Raw genomic sequence first — 24,820 nt, forward strand, 5'->3', positions numbered from 1 at the left:
CGCTACAATATGGTCGGCAGACTTCCGAACGGGTTGCTTGCAGAAATTCCTACAGAGCCGACACAAAACGGTAAAATTCTATATTCTTGTCGAGGACTGAATAATTCGGGAATCAAGACATTCGTGCAGTCAGAAAATGACACCTTTGCAACGGCTTTGCTACGTAAAACTGGTACAGCGACAGATAGAAAGGAAGAGACAAGCCGAGCCGGCCAGATGAAAGTACACTGCGCTCTGTTCTTTCATCGGGCCGGCTCGGATTGTTTCTTTCTATGTTGCGCTGTACCAGCTTTAGAATACAATACCAACTCGTTCAATCCTTAAACTTAGTGGCTTTGCAAAGGTCATGCTTCCCCCGTTGCAGCAAAGAATTGCGGCGGCTGTTACTTTCGGGAATGTCTACGCCTGTGTCAGTATAGCTTTGCCTCAAACACACAACGAAGTCCCGCGACGCTCGCGATGCCTCGTTTACGTAAACAAATAAACGACCGAATGCGCACATTCTTTTGTCGTTCGAAGAGACTTACTCACTGCAATTATACCTACCAGTTTATGAGCAACTTTCAGCTGGTTTCAACTTTCAGCTGGTTTTCTGTTGGCCGGTCAAGAACAGGTGTCACGAGGACAGTTAGGCGTTATCGGGCAGCTCCTGAAAACTGCAAGCACGGTGAAACGAAGAGCTAAAATCGCCTTGCCCTCCCCCCCCTTTTTTTTCCTCCCCCATCCTCAGTTTTCGAAAGCATCCACTTCTAAAACTGCTTGAACTGTATTCTTTTTGCCCTCGTCGTGCTCGAAGCAAGTGTTGGAGCTATACGCTTCCCAAGCCGTGAGCGTTGCAAGTGCAGATATAAGCGAAATGGGCAAGAGATAAAAAAAAAAAAAGCCCCGCCGGCTAGCTGGCGCAAATTTACCCCGCTTCAACCACGGAAAATAAAATAAAAATAGCGCAAGCTTTTCTTCCTTTTTTTTTTTCCTTTTCGTGAGCGTATTTCGCGAGCTCGTCATATCGGTCGCTTGCTATCTCTGCGTGCTCATCGTTTTTTGCACAGTCGAGCGCGGCGATACACGAGAGGACCGGTTCCACGTGCAGTCGGACGATTCCTTGCATTCTCTCTCTCTCTCTCTCTGAGGATTCCCGCTTGCTTGCGCTGAAATGCGTAGATCACAGCCACGTCTCACGTAGCGGTCAGTGAGGATGAACTTGGGCCACTTTTGCAGCGTTGCATTTTTTTACAGCGCGCGCGCGAGAGAGAGAGAGAGAAAGAGGGAGAGAGAGTGAGAGAGGGAGAGAGAGGGAGAGAGAGGCAGAGATTTTGATTAACGAGGGTCGCGCCCGCGGTTGGCTACCCTACTCTCGGGGCACGAGGGGATGGCATGATAGAAGGTGTAGTGCACGTACACGCAGAAGTAGCGCTCAGTACCTCAGCTAAAGGAAGTAACAAGAGTCCAGGCACCGTGTTTATGGTTAAAAAAAAAAAATTTAACTCTCCGGCAATGTCTAGCGCGTAGCGCGCACCCACCTCATCGAGCTTACAAAAAGAAAAAAAAAATGTACTACGAGAAGGGACCCTCGCGCTGTGATCGTTCATCTATATAAACCGTTGGAATGATGGGCAATACACGAATTGGCCTAATCTTCGGGATCGTGGCACCAAACGTCCTCGCGGGGTCAATTATCAACGCGAAATTTCCGAGCAATCGTAGGTTTCTAAACCCAGCAAGGCAATAAAACTGCGCGCGCGAGCATAATCGTTGCGTATACTTTCACTGCGTTTGTAAGGCAACATATCGACTAAGACGATCACTTCGCGAAGGCACAAATCCGTTTGAAGCCAGCAGGACGCATTTCAGGCAAGTCCACGCGCCGACCATTAATTTGCATTGGCTGAACCGCCGTGCTCGCAGCCCCCGTAAACGCTATCGTTAGTAATTTTTTTATACGGAAAGATACGCCTCATATATCACCAGAGCGAGTTCAACGGGTGCGGAGCCTTATGCACATTCGCGGTCTGCAGCGAAATGGTAGCAACCACGTGGGACGCGTTTCCGACGACGCGAATTTGGGCGCGCGTTCAGCGAGTCTGTTTCTCGCCGAAAAAAACAAAGAAGAAAAAAAGAAACGTCTACGTTTCAATCGCCTGCCGAAGTACCATCCTGATACGGCTGTCGGCGGCAAGTGATCCACACCACCACAGATTTCAATTCAGCACCACTGTCAGCACAACGTTACCGTTTTACCGGCTTCACCATCGCCACTTTCCATCCAACTGCGAATGTGCAGTAAGCGGCGCGAATAACGACAGAACGGTTACAGTTCTAATACGCTCAACAGCGTGGTAATCGCAAGGCGCGAGTTAGAGCAGCCACGGCAGCCAACGCGGCCTTCTTTGGCCGGGAAGCCGGCACGGCTTCCAGGCCAGAGAAGACCGCGTTCTTGAAATACATCGCACGTGGTCGTCGCTTTAACGTACACGATGCTATTGGCGCAGGAGAACCCATCACGCGATCTTACTTGTTCGGCTCCGGCGTCGTGCTTCCTGGCTGCTTCACTCGGCGGGAACGCCTTTCCACCCCGTACTGGCAGCCGGCGGCGGCGGCGGTCGTACGTGCGAGCGTCGGAAGGGAGAAGAAGCACGATATCGCGCTCGTCCACACCGCGAGAGCGCGTGCACGTATACGCATGAACGAGCAGGGCGACCGTCCGGACGGTGAAATCAGCGCGTGCAAGCAGAAACAAGTCGGAGCCAGGGAAGGGGAGGGGTGGTTCCTCGACACGCGCCCGTAGCAGCAGCAGCGGCGGTGGCGGCAAGCAGGCCGCCACGGGTAGACGTGACGGGACGACGCCGGGCGGTCGTCGGTGAGTCACGGAGCTGCCGCGCAGCAGCGCCTTGGCGACGACAACGTCGGCCGCTAAACCGGTCGGTCAGGCGAGCACTTTTCTTTACCCGGCGTTGTATAACGCGCGAGGAGAGACGAGCTGACGAGTTCATCGACGATTCCGGTGCCAGGGAAACTCGACGCGGCTCAAAGCGGCTGCTGCTACGTCATGGAGGAATCTGATGGCGGGGATCTGCATTCTAGTTTCAACTGCGCGGAGCTGGAAGCGATTGCGCGATGTTCGACTGGAGTAGTCATTCGAAAAGTATACTACGTGTGTACATCTGAGAAACAGGCGAAGCCGCGGTGGTAGGAGTTTACGTTGGCAAAACGACGAACAGACTTTTACACAGCTATACCGACGAGTGCCAAGGGAACCATAGCATCCTCTTCCTGGCCTCTTTATAAACGCTCCCTCACCGCCCACTCCACGCGCAGGGTATGAAAGCGGGAACCTTACTCTCGTTAAACCAATCTAGGTGGCGCTGATTAACCTGCACCTGATCACCCCCCCCCCCTTCCCCCACCCCTTAATGGAAACAAGCACTTGGTCAAAAGCACCCGCTGCACTCTCACCGAGCTGACGATCCAAAACGAGCCGGGAGTCGCTTGTCCCGAGGTTTTCGTACGCGGCTCCGTGACTCTCGAATGTAGCGTGCGACCGGTGCTCTCCTCGTCGAGCGAATTCCCTCTCCCTCGTCCCATCCGTGAGAGGTCGCGTGACGCGGCTCCTCCGATTCGACCACGAGCACACATCGCACCTGCAGGCTGTGCAAACAACGCTGCATCGGTCGTCCGCCGCGTCACGCTGAACACGCTGTCTCTTGTTAGATCTTTAAGTTAATTAACCAGTAGCATGCACTGAGCTCGGGCTGCCACTTCTCGGGAGAGAGACCCGGCGTCATGTGGGCGCTCATAATGGATCTTCTCTGCATTAGTTCGGGCGATCGCTTTGCGACGACGAGACAGTTAAGGCGTTCATGGCAGCTGTGCGGGCCCTCCTCCTCCTCATACACGATCCCTTCTCGCCCCTTCGTTTGTTCCGTCAGCGAGAGAACAGCATCCCAAGGAGCTCCGTGCAAGCTGGCCCAATGTTGGGCCAGCATTGTCAGAAGTATATATGAACGGCGTCGCCCAGTGTCAGCAGAACGTTGCTTATTGTTCTGCCAGCGTAACCCAATGCTGGGCAGCCACTGCCCAATGTAGGATGACCGTAGAAGCCCAGTGTTGGGCCTGCATAGGATTTGCTTCCTGCGCCGATATAACAGGGATCGTCATTTCGGGAGATGCGGTGCTGGTTAATCTCGAACAGCCTATCATACTACTTTGCACGCCAAGTTAAAAGCAATAAAGCAAGATTTCAAATGTGACCTTCTAATCCGATTGCAGAAATGCGAGCGGATAAACTCGACCACTATCCTGCAGAAGTAAAAAAGAAAAGTACTTAAATTCTGAAGTATCACGTGGCCAAAACCTCCGGCATGCCGTACTGGACGGCTCCGGATTAACTTCGACCACCTGGTTTTCCTTACTGTGCATCCAATGAGCGGTACGCGATCGTCCCTTGCATTCCGCAACCATCGGAAGGCGGTACCGAGGCCGGGTCGAACCCGCAACCTCGAGAGAAGCAGCGTGACGCCATAGCCTGTGGGCTACCGCGGCAGGTCTCCTGTGTGTAGTGTCGAATGCGGAGCGTACGCCGCTTGCAACTAAGTGCGGCTACTGGTATACGCATACTTGCCGCGCATTACATGCTGGAGACAACGGATTTGTTGCGTGCATGGGAGGAATGGGTGCGCAGAGGGTAACGCAGCAAATCTACGCGGAGCCACACTAAGCGGAAGAAGAGAGTTGTGCCCCACACAAGACCATGTGCGAGCGTCCGCTTTGCGGATGATTTTCATGCGTCGTGACTCAACGTGCCCCTACCCTAATTTCCCCCCCCCCCCCGCGTTTCTCGATCTTGCGCACGCAGCGGCTCGTAGAGACGTCGCACGGCGAAGCGAAGAGGGGAGCGCGAAAGAGAGAAACGCATAGCTAGAGACAACGAAGCAGAGAAAGCGAGCACATAGCGTGCCAAAACGAAGACGACGACGGAAGGCCTGTATAGTAGTAGTGCAAGTAGCGACGAACTTCGCCGAGGATATCGGACGACGAATTGGGGGGGGGGGGGGGGGGGGGGGCAAGCACGAGAACACGCTGTCGTGATCTACTTACTACTCGCGAGCTCTCTGGAAAGACACATAAACAAAGAGAGGGAGAGAGAAAAAAAAAGAATTCTAGGGGGAAAGAAAAGTGCACTTTTTACCGAATCGATGCTCCACTGCCGTGACACCCGAAAACAACGACGAAGCAGGAGAAATAAATACTATAGAAAGAAACTCTTCCCGCAGAGCTGCGCGCGCGCTTCGGTTTAGCCGCTCAACTCTCCGCCTGTACATCTCTCTCTCTCTCATAGCTTCTTTGTGATTTTCCTGTTCTATTCCCCGCAGGTGGGTCCTCCTGCTCGTGATACAGATATGAACGGCGGGAGAGGGAAAGCGCAGCGCAGACGAGAGGACATATATATACGGAGCCGTGCAGCTATATACCTTTATAGGGCGAGCGTTTAAAGCGAAGAGCCGCTACGTACAGCACGCGTGGTCGGCCGGGGCCTTCCCGCCTTCGCTACAGCAGCCGGGAAGTCACGAAGTTTGGTCGTGCCGCCTCCTTCGGCGGCTGACCGCTCGCTCGCACGCACGACGCCAACGACGTTGCCGCACGCATCGTGCGTAGCCCCCCCCCCCCCCCCCCACCTCCCCAAGGGCCGTTATACGCTCGCGCTATACGGGAGCTCGATCCCTTCCGACCGCGGTGATGTGCGGGTCGTGTACGTAACACGAAGTACGAGAGGTATGGAAACGAAAAAGGAGAAAGAAAAAAAAGGGTCGCGCGCTGAAGATATAACGAGGGGGGTGCGATGAAGGAAGGCATGTACATAGATAGAACTGCAGAAGAATAAGAAAAGGGGGGGGGGGGGGAGGGAGGTCGGGAGATTCGTTCGCACACGTATAGACGAGATATAAGAGCAATGACGCAGAGATATCGTGGCGTGTGTATAGATAAGAAGAGAGTTTGAGACATAGGAGGAGGACTGAAAGGTTGGGGGGCGGGGGGGGCAGCAAGCAAGAGAGCGTGCCCGGTGTCATCAGCGATGTGGAACGGTGGGTGCGCGCCCGCCCTGTCTCGCGATCTGCTGCTGCCGCTGCTTTTTCGCTGGCACGCACGCACGCACGCACGCACGCACGCACATACACAAGCGCGCCGTGGCGGGCGTACGTACACGGCGCGCTATATCGGGAGTACACGACGACGCGTACCGTACGCGCGCACATAGAGCTCTCTCTCTCTCTCTCTCTCTCTCTCTCTAAGTCCTCCTTCAAGGACTTGGACCCTCGAGGACGGCCGCCTCGTATACTTTCGATCGCCGTGTCCTGGAAGCCAAGGAGGCGGAGAATAGGCGGGACACGCTTTCGTTCTTTAGGGGACGCCGCGCAGGTGTGTGTATAGGAGTGGAGGCGTGTGTGTAGCGTGTTAGCGAAGCGTTGTGACCGCTGCAGTATTTTTTTGTTTTGTTTTTATCGGGCGTAGAAGGTCTGTTGTGCAGAAGACGGAACAGATGAAACAGCTTTCGTTATTAAACTTCAGTAAATGAAAAGTTAACGTGACTAAGGAAGTGTGGCAAGTGAAATGCATACTCGAACTCTTCTCCTGATACTGTGTGTGTCGCCCTTGTCTGACGTTGATTAAGTGGTCTATACATAATCGCGTTACTGGATGATTGATCGTGACCATCCAATATATTATATATATCGATAAAGGAAATTGACCACAAGAGAGACACGTGGTATTATGTCTCAGAATAATGCAGTCTGTGCCTTCTTTCTCGTTGCCTCCATTGTTTCGCCGTTTACGCCAAGATACGTCTATTCTATGGAGCACTATAGATCGCCGACCATATCTCCCGAGCCTCGTCTGAACTCAAGAGACCTTTTCGATAACTATACGTACCAATTACAGCTCAACTTTACGTTGCACACTGTTGACCCTTTAGCACCTTCCTGCAGCTTTACACTAAAGCTGTCTCTCTACCACCCGACCTGTCGCGGTGACTCAGTGGTTATGGAAATTTTTGATGCTGAGCACCAAGTCTAGCTTTCGATTCCCAGTAGCGCTCACCCCTCACCCCCCCCCCCCATTTCGGTGGTAGCAAAGTGTAAAAACTCTCGCGCGCAGTCGAACGCCTTTCTAACGGATCGTTTGGGACCTCCGAAATCGTTCGTTACGCAGGGCACTTCGTTGTAAACGTCGCGCACCATACAGCTCACAATAGAACCACGACTGGATGATTCCTTCGCTATACAGGTCATTTCGTTATAGAGGCTTTCGTTGCGGAAGCGCTCGACTTTACTTGGATTTAGAACCCCAGGTGGTCAAAGTTCACCCGTAGATCCTCCAGTATACGGCGTCCCAAATAACCCACTGTGCAGTTTCGAACCGTTAAACCGCATAATTCAGTTTGGATCTTTTTAGCCCCCCCTCTCTCTCTCTCACACACACATACACACACACACACACACACACTCACACACACACACACGCACAATCGCGCACACACACACACACAGCAGTGCGGAGGAGACCACCGTATGCCACTGCCACCGCGGCCAGCGTGAGCCGGCGCACATGGAACGGAGCAGCGCCTGCCAGTAAGCGTTGACTATAGGAGGCGCGTTCCCATTTCCCGGTTCTGCTCCGCATGGCACACGCGCACACACGCAGCCGGCCTCAAGCCCACGACGTCCGGTCGGCGCCGACGACGACGCCTCCGGCTCCGAGCCAGAGAAAGGGCGGCGGGCCTCCCCGCGCCTTGCCCAAACATGGGCCCGGCCGAGGACGGGCCGGCCTTTTGACACGGATTCATTCACGGCAGCGGGCTGGCTGGCCGGCCCACTCGACTACTACGCGCGTACACACACACACACAGGCACACACGCATACACATACACGCACACGAACCGCCGCTGTACGGGGTGACACACACACACACACACACACACACACACACAGTAAAACATTGCGCACACTTCCCCGACCCGCACGTGGTGGGACTTTTCTGGAGGAGAAGGGATTGCGCGGGTGTGTGGACCTGTACGAGTGTGCACATACGTCGGCGTGGCTGAAAAAAAAGAATAAAAAAGGAAACAAAAATAGAGGATGCGCACCGCGCTGCAACGGAGAAGAAAGGTGCGTTTCGTGGCACGCACCTGTCGAATGTCGAGCAGAGCGACCCCGTTCCCTCCATGGCCTGGCCCCACAGTGGAACAAGAGGGTCCCGCGACCTTCGTCCCCTCCACACTTGAGTCACTGCAGATGCCAGAAGGAAAGCGGCGAGAGTTAACGGCGTAACGCCTAGGGACGCGGAGCGTCTTTTCACATATACTTTCGCAGCAGCAGACACTGAAGCGCAAGAGGACCGAGGGAAATGAGTAGAAACATTACGTGAGCAGAATCGTTGCGATCGAGTTTGTGTTCTCGTCTGAACGGGCGCGCAATCGGTTTCCTGAGCTTGTACCGTGTGAGGTGCAACCTAACTTGACCTGCCTCGCGGTCACTGCGAAGTTCCGTACGAGATCTACCTCTGCTACGTTCAATCTTTCAACGCTATGCCTTGAGCTTACTAAACGAGAGCAACCGGCACCCTTTGAACAGGCGGCCTTGTCTCCGGGTGTCGATTACTTATTCGTGGTCACGCCAGCTATACGCGAGTATATACAGTTTGACGCGTGAAAGAGGCTTTATGATGTTGGTATATACTGTCGAGTTATAACAGGCCGAGCGCACGCAGTCCCACTTGTACCCTTTGATGGTCGCGGAAGTCCTGTCGAGTTTGCCACTTTTGCGGGCAGCGTTTGGAAGCACGAGGCTGCTGTGTACGGTGCGATGCCGAGCACGCGACAAAATATAAGTAAATGAGAACGGCCTACACGCCGTTCGCGCGCTCTACACAATGGTGACGCGCACTGCACACTCCCAGATGGACACACAATGACAGACGTGCCGTATGACTTGCGAATTGCTTGCTTCAGACAGACTTGCTGTTTGGCTTCTGCAAGCTGTTCCGCTATGCTTTTGCAACATGCGCCTGACGAATGTGTTGTATTTATTACTGTAAATAAAGTGGGAGCCTATACATGCTCTGAAAAATGCTTGCTTGTTTCGGCGAATTTACTCATGCTTTGTATTGTAAGGAAATGGTCTTGTAAAGGTGAGCATGCACGAGTGCCGTGTAGACACCATTTGATATTGCATATCCATAATTACTGAACTTATTGGTCTCCGAGCCTACGCGAGCGCATGGCAAGTTTACTTTCTTGCAGCCGCGTAGTGTACCACGGCAGTTTAACAATCAAACTCGGTGCGGTTAGAGCAAACGGCATGACGAAGGTAACAGGTGAACCCGTTGCGCATGATTAGGTTGTAGCAGTGACATAGGCAAAATAAATTTCCCGCGGAAGCGTAATGATTGTAAGAACAAACTGGTCGGACATCCATCATCATCGCGGAAACGACGTGCGATCTTCCCTGAGCCGTCATGCAGTGGTACAGAGAATCGCACTTTTTTTATTCCTGCCAAAGTGTTGGGGTACCCTACAAATGATTGTCCGGTCGGCAGCGCAGAAACAGGCAGTCTACTTCGAAGTGAAATAACGCCGCCCGCTAGGCAGCCGCCTTGTCCCGGAGCTACCGCAACGAAGCTTCAGGATGGATGGATGGATGGATGGATGAATGAATGAATGGATGGATGATATGAGCGTCCCCTTAGGAATAGGGTGGTGAGTTGCGCCACCAAGGAGGAACTTCTTGCCGCGCTTCCTCTCGGCGGCAACATGCAACACATCAGGCCCCGCCCTCCTCTGAGGCCACTACAAAGCCTTCTAGTGCACTGCAATATGGGTCCGCCTCCAGTTAGAAACATTCCTCATTCTCGAAGGCCTCTCGTCTCGTTCGGCTGTATCGTGAATCACCGCGACCTACGACGACTTGCAGTTGCACACGGGCTACGGATGTAAGTTCCTTATGTTGCCATTGCCCGCGAAACGTGTCACTGCCCCGTACATCGTCGTCAGTGACTAACAGCAGGATGACAGAGCGACGTGGGAGAGAGCGATATCCGTATGGACGGAAGTGACACTACCAGGCATCTAGCCCGTAAGGAGAAAAAGAAAGACAGAAAGGAGAATCATGTGGAATCTCAAATGCTAAGTTAGCAGATAACGAGGTAACAGCATGAAGTACAATACAGCTCGCAAGGAAGCTACAAAGGTCGATGTTGCACGTATCTTATTGAAGTATAACGAGCGGATGAACCGAGGGCGTTACGCACTGCGTATAGAGCAGCCGCAAAGTGTATATGTATGTAGTCAAGTACGCAGTTTTTCCCCCTCTTAATTTTCTTCTGCATCATGAAAAGACTTGTGTCACGTCGTCGCATACTTGCGTTCTTGCACTTCAAAAGAACATTCGCCGTTTAGCAGAGAAGTGTCCGTAAGGAATCTTCTAGCACTATACAGTTATTTCGACCAGCGGCTGACGTCACGGTCTTATACGTATAAGGAGATGCAGGAAGAAAAGCGAATATCGGCGCGCTTTCTGCAATACGTCGAGTTTGTGGAGTCAGAGCTCGCATGTAGACCTAGGCGTTAGAGCATAGCCTCTGCCAAAATGAAGAAAAGAGAAGAGAAAAGAAGAAGAAAGAAAAAAAAAACAGGCATAATTCACTTCCCCGGGTAACTGTACCTTGCAAGAGGACGGATGAATCTAAGCTACCGGCACGCTCCGTTTAAACGTGGAACACGTGTCCCGACCGTGCTTATTATATCACGGTCGCTCGCAAACCCCAGAGCGGTTACGCGTGACCACTTCGGAACCACGTTTAATGCGCGTGACAATGTCGAGCGAAAACGATTCGAATCGAATGCGGAGCGCATTACACCGCGCATGATACAGGGACTATAAATCGCCTCAAGTTCGGCACAAATGCAGCGGGAGCGCCAACACGCTCTGTCGTGTATTCGGGCGGACTGGGTTGGTTCTGCGTTCGTTACGTGGTCGTTACACAGAATGGCTCTATACTGCGTATGTTCAGACGGCCTGCGTTGGTTCTGAATTTGTTACGTGGTCGTTACGCAATGTCAGCAACGGCTCTCTACATTGCCACAACTCGTCGTATCAGCTTTTCCTTCTTTTCCGTGAGAGTCAAAGTTTCGTCGTCATGTCAGGCCGAATAACTAAAGAAGTCCCTCTTATAACAGTGGACGACTCTGTAGTTTGTACATATCCCCGCTAGAACGCAAAAAAAACAAATAAAAAAATCAACAGCGTGATGTCTACACAGGGTGTGTGCGTGCGTGCGTGTGTTTACGTGACCAAAATTTTCTAAATTGCCTGTGGCAGATGGCACAATCGTAGCCCTTGATCTAAATTACTCGATGAGGCGCTCATTACTTTTACGAGAAATCAAAATGCCTAATTGAACAATTAACGTAATTACGTAACTAAATTATTAATTACTTCGCAGCGCATATTTCAACCTACAAATTGTAGCTAGCGAGTTCGCAAGGCGCACGCGCTCAGAACGAATTCTCTGGACTGCACCCAGTTTCGAGACAATTTCCAGAGCGTCCGACGAAGTGCATCGGTGTTCCAGTTAGTTTCGCGCTTCGATGCCCGAAACAGTGGTTTCTTGAAAAAGAAAGGTAACTGCAACACCAATGCCAAGGAACCCTCCAACGCAAATAGTAGCGCCATTATACACGATCGGCAAAAACGGAAGAAAACAAAAAGTGGTTTCATATATATATATACCTGACCGGGCTTGACTCGGCGACGATTAACGTTCTCGCAAGACCCAGGGTCGGTGCAATAATCGAGCGTTCGTCGTGCCAGCGTCGACGATTTGCCAGGAATTCCCCGCGGGGATATCGGATCGAGCCACGGGCCGGACGAAGCACACGCGGTTTCTCCCGGCGACGGTCAAGCAATGGCGACGCGGGTCCGGCCTGCACACCCTGCCGTGTTGGCGAAACTGAATATCGCCGCCGCCGCCGCCGCTGCCTCTCGTGATAAGGAAAGGAAAGGGGAGAAGAGATACCAAGAAAAGAACACCTCAGCAGCGAAGCTCTCCTAGCACAGGGAATCACTCTCCGCTCGTCGTCGTGTACACGTCCGCAGAGATGTCCAGCGCTGCCGACGCATCACGTACTAACACACGGCGTAGCGTATACCGTCTGGGCCAGCCGGCCCCAGTGCTGCTGATCTCTCGTCTCCTTTCTCTCGGTGCTCGGCATTACGAGTACTGTGCAGTACACGTCGGGAAGTGGAGGGGGGGGGGGGCACGTGTGGACACCGCGGGCTTTACTGAATGCTGCAAGTTTTCCGGCGAAGCGCTGAATTGTCTGTGTGGCGGTGTGTGTGACACGCGAATTGTCCACTAATGCCGGTTGGCTTGCGAGCATCACGGTCTGTCGACGAAGCACGTGGCGCAAACAACCGACTACAAGTGCGCGCGAAACGCACACACAATCGTGGACCGGCGAGTGTTGGAGCGCGTTGGAGGGAATGTTTCGTACGAGCTGCAACTGTCAGTGATTATAAAATAACTGTACGTTGTGAACTTGTCAGCTTGAGCATTAACATGATTCTGCTTTTCTTTCTTTAGGCAGGCGGAGGGGGGGGGAGGCGTTTAATGCCGTAGAAACCAGCAAGAAGCATTGAAATGTAACTGCAGCTATATATGCCAGCCATTACACCATCCAATAGCGAAGTTATAGCATGTGCGAGCGATTACTGCGGTCGCGGCGACATGACAGTAGCTCACGTAGAGGCGCGAAACCAATGCTGCTGCACGGAACTGACGACAGAGAGCGTAGCCGATTCGGGTTCGCCGCAGGGCGCTTATCACGTTTTGCAGTGGCTGCCGCTGTGCCCGTCAGTGTGCAGCTGTCTCGCAGATTGACGCGCGTGCGCCAGCTAGCAGACGACAGTGCTACACTACACCCTTCGAGAGGAGAGGGAGCAGACGACAGCAGCAACACTGCAACGGGTCGTCTGCAGACGACTGGCCGGCGCCGGGGCGGCTTCAAACTTGGTCGGTCAGGCAGTTTGTCGAGCCTCGTGGGCAGAATTTTCCCGGCTTATTTTTTAAAAGAATGCTGCTAAGGCTTAAGGACGCGCGCAGCTTAACGTTGGACTTGCGCTGCGAGATAAACGCGGAGGGAACGCTGACGGTGCTGCTGCGAGTTGCACGCGTGCACCACTTCTGATGCCGCCGGTGATTACGGCGAGGGACCGCTGAAACGGCGGTCTGCAGCGCCATTTACGTATTGCATACTTTGCCGCCGCCAGTGCAGGCAACCTCCTCGAGCCGAGCCTGTTTTCGCGCACCGTCGGTATCGGTCGTCTGTGACGAGTAAAAGAATGACCTGGCGAGTGGCGGAGCAATGGCTGTGTAATCCTGCTCCCGAGCACGAAATCGCGGGTAGGACTCCAATGCGATTGAAACGAAAAAGAAAGAAGGAAAGGGAAGAGGAAATATGCTCGTGTACTCATTTATTGTTTTAGAGAGCCCCCAGTCGAAGCACCAGTGAAAGATTAATCTAGCACCCTTCATTGCGGCGTCTCGCATAGCCCCAAGGTTGTGGTCTCGGGTCGTAGGCGAAGAAGAGGGCTCACGTGCACGTAGCGCGAGAAGAGAACACGCTAAAAAGCTCGACATGAGCGGCCGCTGTGTCGGCCGCTCCCGAGATACCGCTGCACCATGTCAGGCAGGCCTAAAAGAAACTGGCTACGGCGGCTACCTCTTCGCGCCGCCTCCCAAAAATTGGTGACCCGGACGACCGAGCCCACGCAGCCTACCCACAAGAGTAACATGGACTGTTCCACCGCTGAACATGAGATCGCGGATGCGATTTGCTCCCACAGCGCGGCTGTCACAAGATGGGTGACGCAACATTTGAAGAAGCACTCGTGTGCTCAGATATTACGTGCAGGCCAAAGAAAAAAGAACGCTTGGTAACAAACTAATGCGGAGCCCTAAGCTATCTGGAATATTGCTTTAGGGCGTTAAATGCAACCAATCAAAGTAACAATAGGGATCAATGGGATATAAACGTATTCAATCGAAGACGGGATATGATCAGGCGGAGTGATAACATCGCAAAATGTGCGCATTTGCCGTGGATCCGCTTGGAGCAGAACATGGTTAATAGAATGCAATGTAGCTGGGAGATAGCCTTTGTTGCGTACAGCGGAATTAGTACACCTGGTGCTTTTTTTGTTTTTTGGAACGCGCATGTATCTTACACAGTATCGAGCTACGTGAGAAGCAACACGGGGTTGAACCCGACGATAAAATGGAACATAAGTAGCTCTGCCGCTGAAGATCCACAGCCTCAATGAACTCTCTCGTACCGCGTGCTTGTCACTTTGGTCGCAGAAGCAATTTGGGCGTTCCCCGTTACATTGCTGGAAGGGGTGCACACGTATTGTACGAAGAGCTCAAAATCCGCGTGGATTCGAATCCGCGCCAGACACCGAACTTCCGTGCGAGACTCCCGCGTAACTCCCTATATATATGCCGTACATATGCCCGAGGCACCTCGATCGCACGAACCGATCGCGCGTGCAGCGTATATCGACTGTGCAAAGCAAACGTCGCCCCCCGGCATCCGTCCGTCCGCAATTATCGACGAACGCGCCCGCTCGCCGACTTTCCACGTGTGTGACGCCGGGACAGCCGCTCGCGCGCGCCCGCCTGCGCCAGCCCGGGCACTTCCGACGCCGGAGCGACGACGACGTCCCGCACGCCCGCACAATAGTCAATCAGCGCGCTGCGCGATCCTCTATATGCAGACCTCGGCTAACCATGGATCGAGGTCAAAGAGTGATCGAGAATCCAGAGCGGGGAGATAAAAAAAAAAGGACTGAACCGAGTGCCCTGCGAGGTGCTTCATTTGAAGTCGACAACCAGGAGCGGCTATGCAGAGCCAACAGTCCTACAGTTTGAAACCTCCGGATTCCTCAGCTGGGTCGCGAGGGCATCTACCCGTCTATATAGACTGCGGATGTAAGGCGCCCATGCTGCTGCTGTCCCCACTGCTTTCGAGCTCGCGTACCGGCGGCTTGAGTACAATGCATCGATTCCATGTCAGTGGCTACTTCTTTTTTTCGCTCTTTGTAAGTGGTCTGAGCGGACTGCTCCGCCTAACGTTATCTCCGTGATAGGCCAGTCGTTAAAGGGATGATAAGGAGGGATAATAGAATGGAAAGAAAGAAATTCTTACATTATACACCGGCCCAGGAATAGGTATGGCGACGCCCCCAAGGGAGCTTTCGTTGGAAAGGTCGTCTATACGGGCGAGCAAAAGCGCTGCGGCGCGAATCGAAGCTTCTGCGTCACTTAGCGTGCACGCATTCGCAAGCCAGATCCGGTTCAGGCACCTACTTCGACAGACAATTGCGAAAGTACGATCCGATGTACATAAACAGTAGTATGTATAGTTTCGCTTTGACTTAAATGGACCCTTAAGGATAGTGTCGGACTAACTAGATCTGCGGCGCTGCCAAAATGAAAACGCATTCATGCACGCAGAGGTAGTACGTACGTGCAAGAAAGCTGGCGTACGTATACAGATACGCGCCAAAGAATCCTAGGCAGCCAGTGATGATCCGAAGCCCTCCACGTCGCAGCTCGTGGCGTTTGAATCGGTCAATGAAAATTCCTAACTTGTAGGCCACTGTCGAGCATCGCGCGCTTGCTTATTTCTAAAAACTGGCCGTCACTTAAACATACGCCAATGAAGGTGAAGGCGAAAGCCTGCGCGCTCGAAAGTCAACCATTAAATTACTTGACATTCTCATTCGAATGCGTTGTTGCCTCTTATTACTTGTTTTCTCCCACTAAACGTCGTGCGTCCGAGTGCCTTAATTGACACTACCTTAATTAACTGTGCCTTTATTAACTTCGTCCTAACTAACACTAAAGGTAGTGGGTTTGACTCCCACCAAAGGTCGTGGGTTCGAGTACCTTAATCAACTCTGTATTAGTTACCTGCGCCTTCTTGTAATAATTAGCGGCATCGATGTGAAAGAAGCGATCTGGAAGAAGACGACGACGACGACGAACGCGCGAGCAGTGGTACGAGCGCTTCGATTTTCTGTACCTCACAACGCAACCTTCAGACAGAGGTCTAAGGCTTCCGCCCTAAAGACAAAGCGCCAAACCACCCCGCATGAATAAGGCAGTGAGGTGCGACACCCGAACAGTCGCTCTCACTCGTGACGTCACAGATGAGGCGGAAGTGCGTTAGTTCTTACAGTGTTCGATGCGAAACGGTTGGACTTTGGCAGATCGAAAATTTCTCAATCACATCTTGCCCCGCCGGTTAAACAGGTCAAACGCCCACGTACGCGATCCTTACACACGCGAGTCGCCGCGCAGCAGCGTCTTTGGCAGCAATAGCGGCATGTTTAGGCGCGAAGCACGCGGCTGCACATTCAATCGAAACAGTGGGGGTTCGTTCGCGCAAGACCATTTTTTTTTTTGTGGCACCATTCATACGGCAGCCGAAAGGCGTGACGAAACAGAGGGAGAAAATATATAAATATGTGGGAAGAAAAACAGACAGGTTGGCGAGCGCCGGGGGCAAGGTAACGTTAGAAATGATGAAACAAATATATATTATAAGACCGAGACCGACCAAGCTGTCAAGCGCTTTTTTATTCCCAAAAAGGGAACGCTCCAGCTCTTGTGGGAAGAAGAACAGAGAAGATGATGATGGCTATGTACAAATGAAAACAACGTAGTACGTTAATAGTGCTTACACTAACTAAAATAAAAAAAACTAAAACATAAATATAAAAATAAAATATATAAAAAAACAATCTGTCCACACAAACACAATGGAGGCGTCTGATAACGATTGCAATCTCTCCCAGTTATGATGTTAAAAAAATATTTAGAAAGCGACTCGGGATGGGGGGGGGGGGGGGGGCTGGCCAAGGGTTCTGCTTTATAGGCGACGTTTGTCAAGCGTCGTGCAGAGCGAGCGTTGTCCTTTGCGCACCTCCTTCGCGAAGGATTCTCATTTTAGTACCGACGCTGCAGGACAAAAAACGGCGTAGGTCGGCTCAAAAGTTCGCGGAACGTATATGCGTTGGATCTCGCATCGGAGTCGTCACAACGAACGTCTGCTTCAAAGGCTCTTGCGATAGATCTACGTGATGGGCTGCGACAGTGAAGCGTGCCATCTAGCAATTTACAATGCTCGCAGTTTTTTTCGCATTCTTTCCACGCAACGGCTAACTCCGAGACGCTGCCTTAGGAAATGGCCCACGGATGTCCGCAAAGTGGGTGATGTCCCACTGTAGAATGTTAATCGCATTAAAACACGAAGCCCGAAACGTTAAACGTGGCGGCGGAGCCTAATTTGCTACCTGTAGAAAGATGTGCGCATTTTTCAAATGTATTAATAGGCAACTGGGCAAGCGTAGACGCGGTGAAAATCTGTGACGACACGGTCAATGAACAGGTAATTTCGGGGCGGCCTTCGCCGCTCGTCTTCTCTGGATTACTCGTCCCCTATGACAGTAGGCGTGGCCGTTTCGCTAATACAGAGAGAGAGAGAGAGAGAGAGAGAGAGAGAGAGAGAGAGAGACGGTCAAGCAGGTTGTGCCTGGTTTGCTATACCCTACTCTGGGGAAGGAGGAAGTTGTAAAGAAAGAGGGTAAGAAGTGACTCGCCCATAGCAAAAGCCTTGTTTACTGATACAACTTTACGTTCCTTTGTAGCCTTGTTCAGCATTTGAATTTTGTTTTCTTGTCGCAAAACATCTAATTTGTACAAACAAGCTACGTTCTTGCCTTATTGAAGGAAGAATGGCGCAAACGAACAGGGACGAGATAGAAAGCACGGACGAGCGCAGAAATTTAAAGACGGAAAAGAGCACAATGAACTATGGCGATGCCCAACAGCCGGAAGTACTGACTGTTGGGCGTGTTGGTCTGCGAACAACACGGGACTGCGCTAGCCCGTGTTGTCTATCTCCTCCGCGTTCGTTTGCACCATTCTTCCTTGAGTATGGATTACGAATACGCGCAACGGTCAGCACTTCTAAGTCTTGCCTCGTTCCTTTCCACGTCGGCACCTTGCCATCGCCTGTTAAAGATAACCGCCGTCAACACGCTTCCTGATGCGGCAGACCAGGCTGGCAGACAAGCGTGCGTTTAGGAAAAATTATGACGTACAGGCGATTAGGACCGAGTAGCATTTCAATGCTCTCAGTGTGCTTTGAACATAGCGCGTATGACGCGTGTCCAGTGCAATGTGGTTCCAAGTTTCACGATAATCGCGAAACAGTAGTCGAAAAGGTGGAGCTGTAGACATACGTAGACAATGACATGGATACAACATGTACCGACACCGCGGTTAGATGGGAAGAGGACTTCGTACCCATGAGTACTGCATCATTAAGGCAGAGCGACGGTCAACGAGTTCGAATCAGAGCTGAACGGCTGAACGTTCTGACGAAATGCCAGCAAGATGTCACCTCACAAAACCTCCATGACCTGCCTGGCCAACTGCTTTACTTTCTTATGCATGCTACTTCAACATCTGCGGAAACCTCAGCACTCGATCAACGAAAATGTATTTTGCTTATTTCGTTGCGGCTCTTTTTAGCTAAAGTCACTACGCGAGCAATAAAAAGAAAGCCGGCGTTGACAAATTACGTTCGGACCCGCAATTGCTGCCGTTATGTAGGAGGGACTTTTTCTTTGAAATATTAAGCTATCGCCCCAGCTACACCGAGGCACGCGGAACACCTGCGTTTATATCGACGCTTAAGCGGTTACTATGCGTATGCGTCGAAAAAGAAAAGAAAAAGTTTTAACCGGATTCTGATGCAATGACTGAGACATAATTTTTTTTTCAGGTGCAATGGGTACATGCAATTTTTGGTTATAAGGAAGGCACTATACGTATTACACGGTGCGCCAATGTGAAAGGGAATCGCAACTTCGCGTGAAAACTTGCGCTTTCCTACATTGTGTAAAACTTCCTACAGGGACATTCCCTAACACGAAAATTATATAGTGATGCTCCGACTAACAGATTAGGTCACGATCCGGGCTAGCACGCGCAACAGCTTTATCTGTAAAAGTGGATTCGTGCATACTCAGTGCATCGAAGAGGCGACGCATTGGGGAGCAGGATGCGAGCTTTCCTCAGACGATATACTTCAGCGGGGCGCGCCCAGCATGACGCAAGCATTTTTCGGGCACACCGGACGGCGGGCTGGATCGGCGCAGTGCCACCTGCTATCTCGACGCCGCTCGCGGGGCGAGCAAAAGCAATGCACGGGTCACCTTTGGGTACCAACGCGAAGCTTTCGACCTCAAAAACGCAGTTAACTCACGTTCGGGGTTCGAGTCCCAGCGGCGACCCGTCCGCGACGGTTCGAAAGTCCAGCTGCCGAGTGGTCGTCGCCTCCGACCTCCGCCGCTGCCAGGGATGCCTCTTCTTGAGAGAAGCAGACGACCGCTGAGAGAACCGGCTGTCAAACGCCTCGTGGTTGAATATACGCAGAAAGGGCCACACGACAAGGCTTGGCCGAGCGCTCGCGGCGAACGGGGCCACAGCTCGAGAGCCGCCCTTTCCTCCTCCGCGTACGCCGAACTTGAAACGGTAGGGGATCGCCCGCGTCGGCCGGTCCGGCGCCCGACGACCGTAGACTCGGAGTGGGGGGGCCCAGCCCCGCCGCCCGGCGCAAGATTTGCGAACGACCCTGTCGAGTGCCGCGCTTTCTCCTATATAAGCGGGCCGGCCCACATTCAGCACCACGCCGAACACGTGCCGCGTCGCGCTGCCGCCGCGCGCGACACCTGGCGGCTCGCGCCGGAGGATCGCGCGCCCTTCCGCAAATCGGAGGGAGGGGGGAGGCGTGACGTCACCGGCGTTGCCGCTGGCACGCTGCCCAAAACGAGCGGCGAGCGTCCTCGTCTCCGTCGAGCTTTGCGCTTTGCGTCGTGACGTCACGAGGCGCAACGGTTATGCGTTTCTCAGCGGTGCGGCGTGCGCCCACGGAAGTGGATGGGGGGAGGGGGAGGGGGCAGCAGCCGGCGATCAGGAGCGAGCTAGGAAATGAGGAACAAAAGAAACACGTTGCTCGGCTTATACTTTGTGTTGGTCTGTCTTTCAGCCACCGCACGCACTTTCTCTCTTACCGTGATCGCTCGAGGGCTGTCTTTTTGCGTCGACAAATACGGTCGTTTCTTTCTTCTTTCTTTTATTTTTTTTGCGGTCGGCCCTTACGCGAAGCGCTCCCGATCAGCGGGGGCGATTCCAGAACTTTCGCGTTTCACACGCGGATTAGTTCGACCGGGCGTGGACGTGGAACATTCCAGTAACCTGTAGCCGCAAACTGCGTGCCACATTACGGCCGACTGAGTGCTAAGCGACGCCGCCGATGCGTTTAACGCGCAGCTGAGACATCCGATCGTCGTAGCAGAGAACAGGTGTGTCGGCTCCGCGCCGATTCATTCATAACTGCAGAGGCGGCACGGCTGCGCTGGTGGAAGCTGCGGGAGCGGCGGTCGCCACGGTCTTGTACGGCACTCCGTAACCTGTCGTAGTTGCGGCGACGAGCGAGAACACTTATGAAAACTTTATTTCTTTCGTTTTGTAGTTACGAAACTTAGGAGTACTGTAGTGTACCTAATGCGCCATCAACCACGCACGATAAACAAGAGGAATAGAAAACACCGTCCACGCTTGATCGCTCCGTTGAGGCAACGGGATAGCAATAAGCGTTGCGAGGCGACCCGTAGCAGCCAACAGGTGTTCCGGCATTGACTCGATAACGGTCGCGCGCAATATTCGAAAATTTCGAATAGCGAATATATGTCACACACATTTTGGCGCGGTTTTTGCTGTGAAAAGGGAATGTTGAACAGGTGTATTTAAAACGAAACAATCAGAAATCTTTGCGTGCGTGCGTGCGTGTGCGTGTGTGCGTGTGTGCGTGTGTGTGTGTGTGTGTGTGTGTGTGCGTGTGTGTGTGTGTGTGTGTGTGTGTGTGTGTGTGTGTGTGTGTGTGTGTGTGTGTGTGTGTGCGTGTGCGTGCGTGTGCGTGCGTGTGTGTGCGCGCGCGCGCGCGCGCGAAAGGGGTAGGTTAGGGGAGGGTTGATGAATCATGAAGCATATAGCCAGCCACCGTAAGCCGAAAGCTATTCCAAAAAATAAAATAAAAAAATCTTGCTTCTCATTCAAAAACTGCTGGAAAAGAAATTTTTTAAATACTTGTCGATACGGTTTCATGGTGCAGAACCTTGCAAATAGTGGAGATCGAGTATTTCTGACGCTATGTGCTCTTCGCACTAAAAAGCAGTAAGCTCCTGCGTATGCTTAGTGCCATACGCACCATTTTTGATCCCCCTTAAGCTCTCTTTAGCGTACGCAAACCATTTGTGCCGGATATTCCTCAGAATAAACTGTTCGATTCCTATTCGAGTCGCTACCCGCCGTGGTTGCTCAGTGGCTATGGTGTTGGGCTGCTGAGCACGAGGTCGCGGGATCGAACCCTGGCCGCGGCGGACGCATTTCGATGGGGGCGAAATGCGAAGACACCCGTGTACTTAGATTTAGGGGCACGTCAAAGAACCACAGGTGGTCGAAATTTCCGGAGTCCTCCACTACGGCGTGCCTCATAATCAGATAGTGGTTTTGGCACGTTAAACCACATAATTTTTTTTATTCGAGTCGCTATCGAAAATCGTTATTCTCACACCCGCTTGATTCGATAAAGGAGGGTTTTGGATTCGATTCTATCAATATTTCATTATTTTTTTTTTTTTCATGCAAGAGCAAAATCTCGATGCGGTGTTGCTTCGCTCCCAGTGTGTCGAGGTGACTTGGTCGAGGAAACGCAGCAGCGACCGTATTGTATGTTGCTGAACAAAGCCTGTCTTTTCTACTTTTCGCTGTTACAATTATAGAGACGTGGGAATATTTGGAATTTCAGTGGCATTGCGCTTACAGCTCCATCACTGAGTGCTCTGTGCTATCGATACACTCTGTGTGCTATCGTACTAAGCCTGGTGACGCGCTGCTTTGTTGTTTGGTTACTGTCTCGGTCACGGTGCCCCAGATAAGACCGCGTTTCCCGGTTTTCTCGTTTGCAATAAGCTTCTCAGTTCAACTGAAATCCGGTTTATAGCGACATTAGATCTATCAAACAACGCAACTATATAACCCTTTCCTCGTCAAACAGACAACACAGAACCTTTTTTCATTTCACTTCTTTCAGAAATTTGAAATATTTCGGTATATACTCGACTCGTTGATGATCGCGGAGGTCGTTTCTCTCGGACATTATAGCGCTACATTGGACTCTAAAATTTCCTTACTCGCCTCAACACCTTGTACCCTTTTTACTACGTGTGAGCGCATCAGCCAATACCGTTGACGCGTTAACTAATGCACAGCCAACGCGACGGCCGTCGTAGTAACGGACAGGTGTTTCCGACGGAGCAGCGATTTATTCAAGACGCCGCACGGGCGGTCGACGGAGAGAGAGAGAAAGAGAGAGCGAAGTGCGTTCGCGTTTTGCGCACTGCGCGTACTTTATTACGTGTCGTCGCCGAGTGGAGAGAAAGGACCCATTCCGGCTTCGCTCGCGGCTCGTCGCAATTTTAGCCTGTAGGTGGTGAGCTCACCTATGTGCGAAGGTAAACGCGCGCACAATAATCTTCGCCACAGCGCACATCTGCCGCAAGAAAGAAAGAAAGAAAGAAAGAAAGAAAGAAAGAAAGAAAGAAAGAAAGAAAGAAAGAAAGAATCGAAATGACTTCGATTCCTAAATCGTGTAAATCATCGAAGGTAATATGTTAGGCGTACTTATTCAGCATATCGTAATAAATCATTTTGGTCTCATTAATTTATCAAGAGATAAAGGAGGAGGGGGCGGGGGCCACGCTGCGCCCCTTTCGAAGCCGGCTGTGCCAAAATGCCAGATACCTTGCCCGGGCAAGGATGAAGAATGAAACGCAAGCAAGAAGAAAACGTCGGCAAAGCACTACACGCGCGAACACAAGCACTTCTCAAGCACTTTGCACACGCGTGCGCCGGTACTGACAGGGAGCACGGTTAAATACCCACGGGTGTGCGATCACCCATCAGACACGCGGGCAGGCGAGAGCGCAGGCATTGTCAGCCACGTGGCGACAAGTCTTACGCAAATGATGTCCCCGTGCACGTACTATGCAGCCGAGGAAATTCGTCGAAATGTCGTCCATCCGGGTTGCCTAGATGCGTCGCCGGAAGGAAATTTCCTTCCCTGGGGGGTATGCGCGTTTCCATATGGCCACTCGCAACCTGTTCTTTCTTTTTCTTTCTTTTATTTATTAGAGGCTTTTCTCACCGCGTTTAGGAAAACTTGGAGATGAATAAAAGATAAAAGGGGTGGGTTAGGGTGGCGTTCCGACGCCGACGCACCGAGGATCGGTCACAAAACCCCGCAAAACGACGAAGAACATTGGCGAGGACTCTCGACCGAACCGTGCAACTCGCTGAAGCACGCCTGTGGTGAAGTAACTTCGTTTTTAATCTCTCGCTCTCTTATCTGGAACGACGTCACGCTGGCGATAGGCGCGCTAGTAGCGAACAGATGTTCTCACCGGAGACGGCGGCGATTCATTCAAGATTTCGCAGAGGCGGCAGAGAGAGAGAGAGTTTAGTGAAAGAAGCGAGTGAGACCCCGTGGTCGGCAGAGTATGGAGCTGGCGCGCTCCCGAGCTTATGCGCCTCGTCTTTCGAGCGAGGGTGGAGGAAGCCGCCCTTTTTGGGGTCAACTCGAAGGCGCGCAGTCGGCGAGGACGGCTCAGCGAGCGAGCGCCCGCCTTCTCTCGAAACACCGAATCTCGCGCATATAACGGAGCGCCGTGTCGAGAAGACAATGCGCGTTGCCGCGTACGACGCGTATACATGTACGCGCGGTCGGGCAACAGATGGCCGCGGCGAGACCGAGTCGAGAAATTATCATTATGCGACCGACTCAGGCTCGACTCGTTTCGTTGTATATTTTTTTTCTTCTTTATGATCGAAAAGTTCGTTTTGTTCTGTCTTTTTTTTTTTCTTTTCGGCTCACCTACACGCGATTTTTATGGCCGGACCATCCCACTCGTTGCGAGGGGATGAACGAAAGGTCCAGGTGGTGAGGTCAGGGGCCAGATGGTCAGGAAACTTTGATGTGTTTGGGGGCCCTCTTTGTTTTCCCTCAATACGGTATCGACCGCTGGAGGCTACGGTCGCGTCCCCGAAGTTATGCAGTTGGTACAACACATATATATATATATATATATATATATATATATATATATATATATATATATATATATATATATATATATATATATATATATATATATATATATATATATATATATATATATATATATATGTATTCGCCGTATTGGATTGAATTCCTGGCATTTTTTTCCCTCTGGGAGTCTCCTCTCCTTTTGCCACAGTCATGGGCCAGTTTGTTCAGCCATTGAGGAATGCCTATTCGTTCTAAGGTGATTTTTTTTAATCATTTCTTTGTACATTATATAATTTTCCTCTTTCTTTGGTTTTATCACCAAATATATTTGGAAATTATTATTTAATATCTTTTTATTTAAGCTTTCTAGACAGGAACAAATCCATTCTCTAATTCAATTCTATTATTGGCCAAGATCCAATAGTTAGTATGCGCCACACTTGAACGGAAACCGAACCAAACTAGCTCCAGAATATTTATCGATTTTAATTGGATATATGCCTAGGAATACGATTTATGCATTCCCC

At 51.7% G+C, this 24,820-nt stretch overlaps 1 protein-coding gene across 1 annotated transcript in view; it reads left to right on the forward strand.

Annotated features, from left to right (window-relative positions):
• Positions 1 to 2,808: 2,808 nt before the first annotated feature.
• Pex2 (peroxisomal biogenesis factor 2) overlaps positions 2,809 to 24,820 on the forward strand; it is an 88,390-nt gene continuing 66,378 nt past the window's right edge. The window contains exon 1 of the mRNA XM_075685321.1: positions 2,809 to 2,857. The gene's annotated coding sequence lies outside the window, so the exon portion shown is untranslated. The remainder of the gene's footprint in view (positions 2,858 to 24,820) is intronic.

The sequence above is a fragment of the Dermacentor variabilis genome, chromosome 3 (genome assembly GCF_050947875.1).
Source record: "Dermacentor variabilis isolate Ectoservices chromosome 3, ASM5094787v1, whole genome shotgun sequence".
In the NCBI taxonomy this organism is placed as follows: Eukaryota; Metazoa; Arthropoda; class Arachnida; order Ixodida; family Ixodidae; genus Dermacentor; species Dermacentor variabilis.